General features: G+C 44.5%; 1 protein-coding gene and 1 pseudogene across 6 annotated transcripts in view; one reads left to right on the top strand and one right to left on the bottom strand.

Annotated features, from left to right (window-relative positions):
* The window catches only part of LOC739918 (signal recognition particle subunit SRP72-like), a 67,718-nt pseudogene extending 58,311 nt beyond the window's left edge, over window positions 1-9,407 (top strand).
* The window catches only part of TULP4 (TUB like protein 4), a 277,110-nt gene that overhangs the window by 262,576 nt on the left and 1,702 nt on the right, over window positions 1-12,832 (bottom strand). Inside the window, exon 2 of one of the 6 annotated variants that reach the window (XM_054686966.2) lies at window positions 2,379-2,532. The exons of the other annotated variants lie outside the window; for them this stretch is intronic. The gene's annotated coding sequence lies outside the window, so the exon portion shown is untranslated. The remainder of the gene's footprint in view (window positions 1-2,378; window positions 2,533-12,832) is intronic. 6 annotated transcript variants of the gene reach the window in all.

The raw sequence follows: 12,832 nt of genomic DNA, 5'->3' as shown, positions 1-12,832 counted from the left end.
GTTGCAGGGGAGAACAACATGGTCCTGTAAGAGCTTCCTACACAAAACTCTTGACTTCCCTAACTGGGACTGAAAAACATTCACACACACAAATCAGAGGTATAACTGACTCAAGAAGTTTAAACTAATCTTCCTTTTGTCCTTGACAAGAAACTAATAAAAGAAACATCCAGTAGGATGAAAAAATTCTGAACCTAGTGACAACACTCTATAACATTTAAGTAGAATTCAAAATTGCTGAGCAACAGTTTTGGAAAGCAGATACGAATGAGTCTTTAGAATGTAGTGTTCCAACTAATAACTAGCTGGATCAATAGCTGAAACATACAAATAAAAGCTGTAAGACTTCATAGCTTTCTTTCATAAAAATCTTAAAAGATGTTTCATAAACCATGATTGACTTAAAGGATCAAATTCTTAGACTTAACCAGACATTAATAGATTAGACTCTACAAGCACTTTATCCCAGGGGATCTAATATGCCCATTACAAACTGGGATACATGTTAAAACTACAAAAGGAAGAAACAGTAGAAATAATGGTAATAACCTAATACCCCATGTAACATGTTTCCAAATCCTTTCCCATCCATTACAGTCTAAATTGAGTCTTTAATTTTTAAAAAGTGAGAAATCAGTATCTTACATTATAGTGTGTATCTTTTGCAAAGCTCTCTCAAATCCATTTTGACTCTAATTGTGTTTCTGATTAAAAATACTAACAGTGAGAAAGATGTTCAAATAAATCTATATCCTCTGCACAGCACCGCTGCACACCTACAGAATAACTTCCTACACTCTATAACCTACCACACCATTACTGTTGGAGCTTTCCATAAATACTACATTTCAATTCTATTCTTAAAATACTCTTTATCTCACGGGTGAGTATCCTTGACACCACATAAGTATAGAGACTGTTATTTCTGCTTACATTAGAAAAAATAACTGATTCTAAATTAGCCATATTTAAAAGGAAAAAGGGCATAAATTTTTAAATCCATGAATTCAAAATTTTAATTTTCACCAATTATATTCTATGAAAGCAAGAAACCAAGTAGAGCTGACTCACTGGTATGGATCCTACCATGGTAAAGAGATGGTTAAAGGGAAAAGAAAGCATTTATTTATCAGAGTTTGCAGTCATTTTATAGAGATGTGATTAATGTTTCTGAGCAAATAATGTATTTAATTTTTTTTTTTTTTTTTTTTGAGATGGAGTCTCACTTTGTCGCCCAGGCTGGAGTGCAGTGGTGCGATCTCAGCTCACTGCAAGCTCCGCCTCCTGGGTTCACGCCATTCTCCTGCCTCAGCCTCCTAGTAGCTGGGACTACAGGCGCCTGCCACCACACCCGGCTAATCCTTTTTTGTATTTTTAGTAGAGACTGGGTTTCACCGTGGTCTCGATCTCCTGACCTCGTAATCCACCCACCTCAGCCTCCCAAAGTGCTGGGATTACAGGCGTGAGCCACCACGCCGGGCCCAGATGTATTTAATTTTAGCTAAATAGGTAGTGAGCATCTATCTCCTTGTCTTCCTGGAATGTCTTCCCCTTTCTTTAGTTAAAATAACCTCAACTCTCCTTGTGAGTCCGTCCCCATTCTATATGGTCTTTATAGAAATCTCAATTGAGAACAATACACACACACACACACACACACACACACACACACACACACACACACACACCCCTAAGGGGTAGGCAAATTACTCAAGGTCAATCATATGCTCAGTCCAGGAAATTTGAATCTTATGACAGGAGAATTAAACCAGTTGGTGCAGTCTTTGAGACCATGGTTACCTAAACAAACATCTATTAGGTGGTTTCTGGAGCTTAGATCCTCTCGGCTCAGCCTTCAAAGCCTAGTTGTTCAGCATCTTCTGTGCCTATATGTTTCCAAGTGCTGTGCCTATGTTTATGTAACCTATCTTTTTCACTCAATATTATGGGTACCTTTCCAGATTGGTTGCTATAAATGCATGTCATCACTTTCAATGGCTGCATGCAAGGAAGGTAATATAATCCATTTAAATAATTCCTTGTCTAAGGTTATTTCCTGTTCTTTACCATATACATATATCTGTTCTAACATTTCCTACTATTTCTTCAGAATAAATTCCTACTAAATGTGGACTTTCTGGGTAGAAGGCTATGCACACTTTGCATTGTGATATCTAACAGCAGCTATCTGGACTGAGTGCATCAATGTCTACATAGGCTATCTGAGAGGACATACCTCCCTTCATCTGCACCAGCACCGAGAATTACCATCATCCTTATCATTCCCTTTCCACACCAGGAGATGCCCAAATAATAAGATCACCAAGAGAAGGAACAGCAGAAGTCATCATAACATGATACTTTATATTAAACTTTACCAAATCATTTCAAATCCATAAAGGACTAAATTGGGTCTAGGCCGGGTGCGGTGGCTCACACCTGTAACCCCAACACTTCGGGAGGGCAAGGCAGGAGGATCCCTTGAGCCCAGGAGTTCAAGACCAGCCTGGACAACATAGTGAGGCTTCATCCCTAAAAAAAAAAAAAAAAATTTAATTGACCAGGTGTGGTGATATGTGCCCGTAGTCCCAGCTACTCAGAAGGCTAAGGGAGGAGGATTGCTTGAACCTGGGAGGCCAGGCTGCAGTAAGCATGATCGCACCACTGCACTCCAGCCTGGGTGACAAAGTAAGACCCTGTCTCCAAAAAAATAAAAAAATTGTGTCTAAATTATATTGCCAACATAATCACTGAAAAATGCTGTCTTAAGTCTGCTCAGGCTGCGATAAAACCATAAACTGAGTGGCTTAAACAACAGAAATTTATTTTGTTTCTTTTATGTTTTTAGTTTTTTTATTATTATTTAAATAAAAAATAAATAAATAGAGACAAAGTCTCGCTATGTTGCCCAGGCTGGTCTCAAACTCCTGTGCTCAAGTGATCGTCTCACCTCAGCCTCCCAAAGTGCTAGGACTACAGGCATGAGCCACCATGCCCGGCCACAACAGAAATTTATTTCTCGAAGTTCTGGAAGCTAAAAGTCTAAGATCAAGGTACCAGCAAGGTAGGTTTCATTCTCAGGCTTTTTTTCCTGGCTTGTAGGCAGCTGCCATCCTGCTGTGTGCTCACATGGGGAGAAAAAAAGCAAGCCTCCTGGTGTTTCTTCTTCTAAGGACACTAAGCCCATATGAAGGCCCCACACTCATGACCTCATCTAACCTTAATTACCTCCTACAGACCCCACTTCCAAATACTATCACATTGGGACTTACGGCTTCAACATATGAAGGGGGGTAGGGGGACTCAAACACTCAGTCCACAACAAATGGTATCTACTTTAGCTCTGAATTCTATTTATTTAATGACTAGTAAAACTGAACATTTTGTTTATTGCACATTTAGGTTTTTTTTCTTTTAAAAATGGTCTGCTCTGATTTCATGTCTGAAACAGAAAGTATACAGGACGAACCTGAAACATCTCATCATACTGTAAAGCAAGGAAGCTATGAGATTACTAGAGACATGTCAGAAGGACTCAGGTGCCAACCTAAATAAGCCTACACTGCCCAAAGAGGGGGCAATTTGAGCATCAAAAGGACAGTAACTGCAATGGACTGAAACACACCACGTATGCTAAAATAGGCGTTCATAATGTTATGCGAAAAAATTTAAAACCCTCAACCATCACCACTGGAGGATGCTAGGGGACCAAATCATAACTTTGAAAACTGGTAAATCAAGGGAAATAATCAAGACACTTTTCAAACCCTTCCTATACACTCTATACCTCAAGGTAACCAAATAATTGACAAAGGAGAATTTCTACACACACACACACACACACACACACACACACACACACACACCTATTTCAGCTAATAACTAAATGACAGGATGTAACCATATTGTAATCCCTCCTGAACTCATAGACCAAGTTAACATTCAAGAATGGTTGCTAGTATCACAAAAAGAAAGAAAGAAGACTTCCTGATGAAAACAATCCTGCCCTCACAAAAAAATAAAATTGGATTCTTTTGATTTAGCCTCTACAATGAACTACCAATGTATAGGAAACACAAGAAATAAAATAACATATTTTACATTACAAGGATGCAAAGAATAAAATTCAGTTTCTTCAATAAAGAGTTGCAAAGAAAAAAAAAGATAGAGAACCTATAGGTTAAAAGAGACTTTAAACCATCCAACTGCAATGTATGGACCTTATTTGCATCTTAATTCAAACAATCATATACATATATATATGATATGATATAAACACACACATACGTACACGCCCATACACACACATACATACACACAAATATATACTGCAGTCAAGAAGTATTGATTGGATATCTGATGATACTAAGAAAAAATTTTTAAGGTAAGATAATAGTATTGTAATTATTTTAAGGGGTCTTTTTCTTTTAGAGACACGTACTAAAATATTTACAGACAAAATTATATGACAGCTTGATTTGCTTTAAAATAATCCAAGTGGAGGGACGTGAGAGGTATTGCTCAAACAAAACTGGTAATGTTTTAAAATTGCCAAAGCTGGGCAAGATACAGTGCTTTATTACACCAGTCTCCACTGTTAGCAATGTTTTAAAATCTCCATGATAGGCCGGGTACGGTGGCTCACGTCTGCAATCCCAGCACTTTGAGAGGCCGAGGCGGGCGGATCACGAAGTCAGGAGTTCGAGACCAGCCTAGCCAACATAGTGAAACCCTGTCTCTACTAAAAACAACAAAAAAATTAGCCAGGTGTTGTGGTGGGCACCTGTAATCCCAGCTACTTGGGAAGCTGGGGCAAGGAGAAGCACTTGAACCCGGGAGGCGAAGGTTGCAGTGAGCCAAGATTGCGCCACTGCACTCCAGCCTGGGCGACAGTGAGCAGCAGGGTGGAGTTTCAGTGCCTGTGCTGTGTGGAGTGAAGTGAACCGGTACGGCCAGAACAGCAACTTCCTGTGTGCTCTCAAGCCTGTCAATAAGATACTGCAGATCCACAAAGATGATGTAACTGGCCTGCATTGTAAAGTGATATGCCTTATCCAGAATGGAAGTTTCAGAGAAGCCTTGAATGTCATCAATACTTGCACCAAACTGTTAGCCAATAACTCTCTCTCCTTTGAAAAGGCATATTGCGAGTACAGGCTCAACAGAATTGAGAATGCCTTGAAGACAGTAGAAAGTACCAACCGGCAGACAGACAAACTGAAGGAGCTTTATGGATAAGTGTTACACCGTTTGGAACGCTATGATGAATGCTTAGTGGCATAAAGAGATCTCATCCGAAACTCCCACGATGCTTATGATGAGGAGAGGAAAACAAACCCTTCAGCAGTTGTTGCAGCTCAAAGCAATTGGGAAAAAGTGGCTCCAGAGAGCCTGGGCTTCCAAGAAGGCACACATGAGCTGTGCTACAACACTGCATGTGCACTGATAGACCACGGCCAGCTGAACCAGGCCATGAACATCCTACAAAAAGCTGAAGGTCTTTGCCACCATTCATTATCAGAAGACACTGATGAGACTGAGGAAGACCCACAGGCAGGACTGGCCATCACTTATGGTCAGATGGCCTATATTCTGCAGCTTCAGGGTCAAACAGAGGAGGCTCTGCAACTTTACAATCAAATAATAAAACTAAAACCAACGGATGTAGGGTTACTAGATGTAATTGCAAATAACATCATTACCATTAACAAGGACCAAAATGTCTTTGACTCCAAGAAGAAAGTGAAATTAACCAATGCGGAAAGAGTAGAGTTTAAGCTTTCCAAGAAACAACTACAAGCTATAGAATTTAACAAAGCTGGCCTGGCGCGGTGGCTCATGCCTGTAATCCCAGCACTTTGGGAGGCGGAGGCAGGCAGATCACAAGGTCAGGAGTTCGAGACCAGCCTGGCCAATATGGTAAAACCCCGTCTCTACTAAAAATACAAAAATTAGCCGGGCGTGATGGTGCGTGCCTGTAGTCCCGGCTACTCGGGAGGCTGAGGCAGAAGAATCGCTTGAACCAGAGACGCAGAGGTTGCGGTGAGCCAAGGTCACGCCACTGCACTCCAGCCTGGGTGACAGAGCGAGACACCATCTCAAAAAAAAAAACAATTTAACAAGGCATTACTTGCTATGTACACAAACCAGGCCGAACAATGCCTCAAAATATCTGCCAGTTTACATTCCCAAAGTCCCGAGCATCTCTCACCTATGTTAACCCAAGCTGCCCAGCTCTGCGTGAAAAGCAGCACACAAAAGCAATAGAGCTGCTTCAGGAATTTTCAGATCAGCATCAAGAAAATGCAATTGAAATTAAGCTGACCATGGCACAGCTGAAAATTTCTCAAGAGAATATTTCTTAGCATGTCTAATATTGAGAAGCAGAGAGGAGTTAAAGCAGAAACCAGGCATGGTGTCTGCATTAGTGACCATGTGTAGCCATGAAGAAGATTTAATAGTACCACTGATGTCTTCACACAAGCTATCTGGTGGTATCAAAACCATCAGCTCAAATCTCCTGCTCATTTGTCCTTGATAAAAGAAGCTGCAAACTTCAAGCTCAAATATGGGCGGGAGGAGGCAATTAGTGACCTAGAACAGCTATGGAAACAAAATCCAAAAGATATTCATACCCTGGCACAGTTGATTTCTGCTTACTCACTTGCAGATCCAGAGAAAGGCACAGCTCTTAGTAAACATTTGCCATCATCAGATAGTATGTCTCTAAAAGTAGATGTTGAGGCTCTTGAAAATTCTCCTGGTGCTACGTACATTTGGAAGGGTGGAAAAGTTACTAGAGATAGTCAACCAAAGGAACAAGGAAAGGGAGATTTGAAAAAGAAAAAGAAGGGAAAATTGCCTAAGAATTATGACCCAAAAGTTATCCCAGATCCAGAAAGATGGCTGCCAATGCAAGAATGTTCTTTCTACCAGGGAAGAAAGAAGGGTAAAAAGAAGGATCAGCCGTCGCCCTCGCCCTCCCCTTCTCCCTCCCCCTCCCCCTCCCTCTCCCTCTCCCCACGGTCTCCCTCTCCCTCTCTTTCCACGGTCTCCCTCTGATGCCGAGCCGAAGCTGGACAGTACTGCTGCCATCTTGGCTCACTGCAACCTCCCTGCCTGATTCTCCTGCCTCAGCCTGCCCAGTGCCTGCGATTGCAGGTGCACGCCGCCACACCTGACTGGTTTTCGTATTTTTTTGGTGGAGACGGGGTTTCGCTGTGTTGGCCGGGCTGGTCTCCAGCTCCTAACCGCGAGTGATCCGCCAGCCTCGGCCTCCCGAGGTGCCGGGATTGCAGACTCCCAGACGGAGTCTCGTTCACTCAGTGCTCAATGGTGCCCAGGCTGGAGTGCAGTGGCGTGATCTCGGCTCGCTACAACCTCCACCTCCCAGCAGCCTGCCTTGGCCTCCCAAAGTGCCGAGATTGCAGCCTCTGCCCGGCCGCCACCCCGTCTGGGAAGTGAGGAGCGTCTCCGCCTGGCCGCCCATTGTCTGGGATGTGAGGAGCCCCTCTGCCCGGCTGCCCAGTCTGGAAAGTGAGGAGCGTCTCTGCCCGGCCGCCATCCCATCTAGGAAGTGAGGAGCGCCTCTTCCCGGCCGCCATCACATCTGGGAAGTGAGGAGCGTCTCTGCCCAGCCGCCCATCATCTGAGATGTGGGGAGCACCTCTGCCCTGCCGCCCCGTCCGGGATGTGAGGAGCGTCTCTGCCCGGCCGCCCCATCTGAGAAGTGAGGAGACCCTCTGCCTGGCAACTGCCCCGTCTGAGAAGTGAGGAGCCCCTCCGCCCGGCAGCCGCCCTGTCTGAGAAGTGAGGAGCCCCTCCGCCCAGCAGCCACCCCGTCTGGGAAGTGAGGAGCGTCTCCGCCCGGCAGCCACCTCGTCCGGGAGGGAGGTGGGGGGGTCAGCCCCCGGCCCGGCCAGCCGCCCCGTCTGGGAGGGAGGTGGGGGGGTCAGCCCCCCGCCCGGCCAGCCGCCCCGTCCGGGAGGGAGGTGAGGGGATCAGCCCCCCGCCCAGCCAGCCGCCCCGTCCGGGAGGTGAGGGGCGCCTCTGCCCGGCCACCCCTACTGGGAAGTGAGGAGCCCCTCTGCCCGGCCAGCCGCTCCGTCCGGGAGGGAGGTGGGGGGGTCAGCCCCCCACCCGGCCAGCCGCCCCGTCCGGGAGGGAGGTGGGGGGGTCAGCCCCCCGCCCGGCCAGCCGCCCCGTCCGGGAGGGAGGTGGGGGGGTCAGCCCCCCGCCCGGCCAGCCGCCCCGTCCGGGAGGGAGGTGGGGGGGTCAGCCCCCCGCCCGGCCAGCCGCCCCGTCCGGGAGGGAGGTGGGGGGGTCAGCCCCCCGCCTGGCCAGCTGCCCCGTCCGGGAGGTGAGGGGCGCCTCTGCCCGGCCGACCCTACTGGGAAGTGAGGAGCCCCTCTGCCCGGCCAGCTGCCCCATCCGGGAGGGAGGTGGGGGGGGGTCAGCCCCCCGCCCGGCCAGCCGCCCCGTCCGGGAGGGAGGTGGGGGGGTCAGCCCCCCGCCTGGCCAGCTGCCCCGTCCGGGAGGTGAGGGGCGCCTCTGCCCAGCCGCCCCTACTGGGAAGGGAGGAGCCCCTCTGCCTGGCCACCACCCCGTCTGGGAGGTGTACCCAACAGCTCATTGAGAACGGGCCACGATGACAACGGCGGTTTTGTGGAATAGAAAGGGGGGAAAGGTGGGGAAAAGATTGAGAAATCGGATGGTTGCCATGTCTGTGTAGAAAGAGGTAAACATGGGAGACTTTTCATTTTGTTCTGTACTAAGAAAAATTCTTCTGCCTTGGGATCCTGTTGATCTGTGACCTTACCCCCAACCCTGTGCTCTCTGAAACATGTGCTGTATCCACTCAGGGTTGAATGGATTAAGGGCGGTGCAAGATGTGCTTTGTTAAACAGATGCTTGAAGGCAGCATGCTCCTTAAGAGTCATCACCACTCCCTAATCTCAAGTACCCAGGGACACAAACACTGCGGAAGGCCGCAGGGTCCTCTGCCTAGGAAAACCAGAGACCTTTGTTCACTTGTTTATCTGCTGACCTTCCCTCCACTATTGTCCTGTGACCCTGCCAAATCCCCCTCTGCGAGAAACACCCAAGAATGATCAATAAAAAAAAAAAAGAAGGATCAGATGGGAAAAGGGACCCAGGGAGCAACTGCAGGAGCTTCATCTGAACTGGATGCCAGAAAAACTGTGAGTAGCCCACCCACCTCCCCAAGACCTGGCAGTGCAGCGACACTATCTGCCTCTACAAGTAACATCATACCCCCAAGACACCAGAGACCTGCAGGGGCTCCAGCAACAGAAAAAGAAGAAAGGTGGAAAAGGTGGCTGGTGATGACAATATTCTTGTTGAAGGCTGTTTTTAAACTAGTCTCAGTAACATTAGGAATATAATAAAGGTAATACAGCAAGAAGCACAGAACTGCTCCCTCTTCATCTCCATATTTTCATAAATAATTCCTTGTGTTTCAAATGGAAAACATCTTCCTCAAAGTCTGCCTAGTGAGATATGGCCTACTGGTTGCCTCATAGCTTTGTACAGATTATGAGCACTGAAAATATGGCCGGGCATGGTGGCTCACACCTGTAATCCCAGCACTTTGGGAGGCTGAGGTGGGCAGATCACAAGGTCTGGAGTTTGAGACCAGCCTGGCCAACACAGTGAAACCCTGTCTCTACTAAACATACAAAAATTAGCTGGGTGTGGTGGCACGCACCTGTAGTCCCAGCTACTCGGGTGGCTGAGGCAGAATCGCTTGAAACTGGGAGGCGGAGGTTACAGTGAGCCGCGATGGGGCCACTGCACTCCAGCCTGGGTGACAGAGCAAGACCCTATCTCAAAAAAAAAAACAAAGAAAAAAAGAAAAGAAAAGAATTGGGCATTTACCCATCTTGGTATCTGTTGTATCCTTTATCTGTGTGTGCTGATTTGATCTTTTTTCAGTTTCACAAACCTTATCTAAGGTTTTCCAGGATTTAAACAGAAACTACTTCTACTATTTCAGCTAGAGTCTGAAGACACTTCTTTCTGTTCAAGTTCCACTTTAAATTATGTCTTAGGAGGCCTTAGGTGACTGAAAGTGGAATCTTCTGAGCATTCCAAAATATCTGCTTAGAAATATCATGTGATAAAGAGGAACTTTCTTAATACACTGATGTTCTTCACTTAATTAAATGAATGGCCACAAGAAAAAAAAGAATTCCATGATAAATAGTTGAAATGTAAAGAAAAAAAGATCTGCTCATGTCCTTAGCCCATTTTTCTAATGAACTGTTCATCTTTTTCTTATTGATTTTTAAGGGTCTATATAAATTGAGATGCTTAATATATGTTGCACATATTTTTCCAGTTTGTCATTTGTCTTTTTGCTCATGCCATTCTTCACTATACAGACACTGAAAATAACATATGCTGTAAAAACTGCTGTCAAATCTTTTACTTTATAGGTTTCCATTTGGTGTTAAGCTTAGAAAGACTTTTCCCATACTGGAATTCTATTAACATTTACCTACATTTCCCTTTAAGATTTATTGAATTTTAAAGGAGCCCTATAAATGAATATACCTTTCCATTCAGCAAAATATACCACCACTACAACATTAGCTGGGAAATAAAAACAACATGTGCATCAGCCGCAATTTCAGGAAGATGTGCTGGAATGTCATCATCCATATAGAAGGGAAGTGATAGGACCCAGCAAGGATTTAACACAGGTACTGGTTTTATCCCCCATGGGTCCTTATTTTAAAGAGTTTCTATGCATTAAACAATAACGAATTTGTTTTAACTAATTTAATTAATTTAATTTGTTTTAATAAAATAAGTGTTCTATAACTTCTAATCAGAGTTCCTGATCATTGCCTCGTGGTCTTTTCACTAAGGTCAAATACAAGGGTCCTGATCATCATGAAGTACCACAGTTACTAACATTTAGTATACAAAAATCTAGAACGTTTATCAACAAAATGTGGTATATACATACAATGGAATATTATTCAGTTTTTAGAAGGACAGGAATTCGGCTGGGCGTGGTGGCTCATGCCTGTAAACCAAGCACTTCAGGAGGCCTAGCTGGGAGGACTGCTTGAGCCCAAGAGTTCAAGACCAGCCTGGGCAACATAGTGAGACCTTGTCTCTAGAAACAACAGCAAGAACAAAAGGATGCAAATGCTGACACATGCTATAACATGGATGAACCCTGAGGATATCACGCTAAGTGAAATAAGCCAGTAATGAAAGGGCAAATACTGTGTGATTGCACTTACATGAGGTACCTAGAGTAGTCAAATTCATAGAGATAGAAAATAGAGGGGTGGTTTCCAGGGGCTGCAGTGAGGGGAAAAGAAAGAGTTGGGGTTTAACAGGTCTGGAGTTTCAGTTTGGGAATCTGAACAAAGTTCTGGACAGAAGTGATAGTTGCATGACAACGTGAATATACTTAATGCTACTGAACTGTACACTGAAAATTTAAGTTTGTTTTTTTTTTTCTTTGAGACAGAGTTTCACTGTGTCACCCAGGCTGGAGTGCAGTGGTGCAACCTCTGCTCACTGCAACCTTACAGCAACCTCAGCCTCCCGGGTTCAAGCAATTCTTTTGCCTCTGCCTCTCAGGTAGCTGGGATTACAGGTGTGTGCCACAGCAACTGGTTAATTTTTGTATTTTTAGTAGAGACAGGGTTTCACCATGTTGGCCAGGCTGGTCTCGAACTCCTGGCCTAAAGGGATCCATCTGCCTCAGCCTCCCAAAGTACTGGGATTATAGGCGGGAGCCACCACACCCAGCCAGGATGATAAATTTTATGGTATGTACATTTTACCACAAAAAAATAGTATGTTTAGTATGTTACAATTTAGTAACTAAATTAACATTATCTCAGCCAAATTAAAAGACATTTGACATTTTAATTACATATTCCATGAAGTCTCACTAAAGACAAATGTACAATTTCTGTAAGGCTTTTGGTAATATTGAAATGCTGCACAGAATGCTAAACAGAAACCCATGCAGTAACTAAATCACAGCATTTCATAAGAGGTTATACTCAGTTTTTAAATGCATTTTACAAATCACATGCATAGTTGAGCCACTCTATCTTCACTCTCTCCAGGAGATTGTTAATTGATGTTGCAAATGAGTAGAACAGATGAATAAAAATTCCGACCTAGCTTAGCCATGCACATGGTAGCCACTCCACAAACCTTCCTGAATTCAGATACTGGAATCTATAGCAAAATCAAAAAGAAAACCTGGGCTTCCCACTGTCCTATAAACTATCCAGTGAGAGGGCTGAAATTTGGCCTGAAGGAAGGCTGCTGTCTCTTGACCCTTCTTTCATTACTCGCCATCTCAGCATCAATGTTGGATGATTCCATTTAAAACAGGCTTCAGGTACCACACATTGCTTTATGGGTTAAACATCTTTTTCTACTCAGAGTTTTGGTAGGTAAAAAACTGTGAATAACCAAACTGCCACTCTTAGAGCTCCATATGCAAGGCTGAAAGATAAATATGATTTATACACACAAACTCTTTCTAAATGAAGAGGACATTATTTTAAAATAAACAATAGTAAATGCATAAAGTTCGTATTTCTCAACCACAGGAAGCAATCATGACTTCCTAATCATCTTCCATGTATGAAAGTTCCATTGTGTTGAAAACATTTTTCTCCATATTCCTCCCTCTAATTCAGCACTACGGACTTTAACTCCGGAAGCCAACACCTCCCCACATCATGTAAAAAAACAAAACCAAAAATAAATAAATAAACCTGCTACTTCCACAGCCCTAATATAGAGCTCTTAAAATTCTTAAAGGAAA

The sequence above is a fragment of the Pan troglodytes genome, chromosome 5 (assembly GCF_028858775.2).
Source record: "Pan troglodytes isolate AG18354 chromosome 5, NHGRI_mPanTro3-v2.0_pri, whole genome shotgun sequence".
Taxonomy (NCBI): domain Eukaryota; kingdom Metazoa; phylum Chordata; class Mammalia; order Primates; family Hominidae; genus Pan; species Pan troglodytes.
The sequence above is the reverse complement of the archived record's forward strand: the minus strand, read 5'-3'. Positions and strand labels throughout refer to the sequence as shown.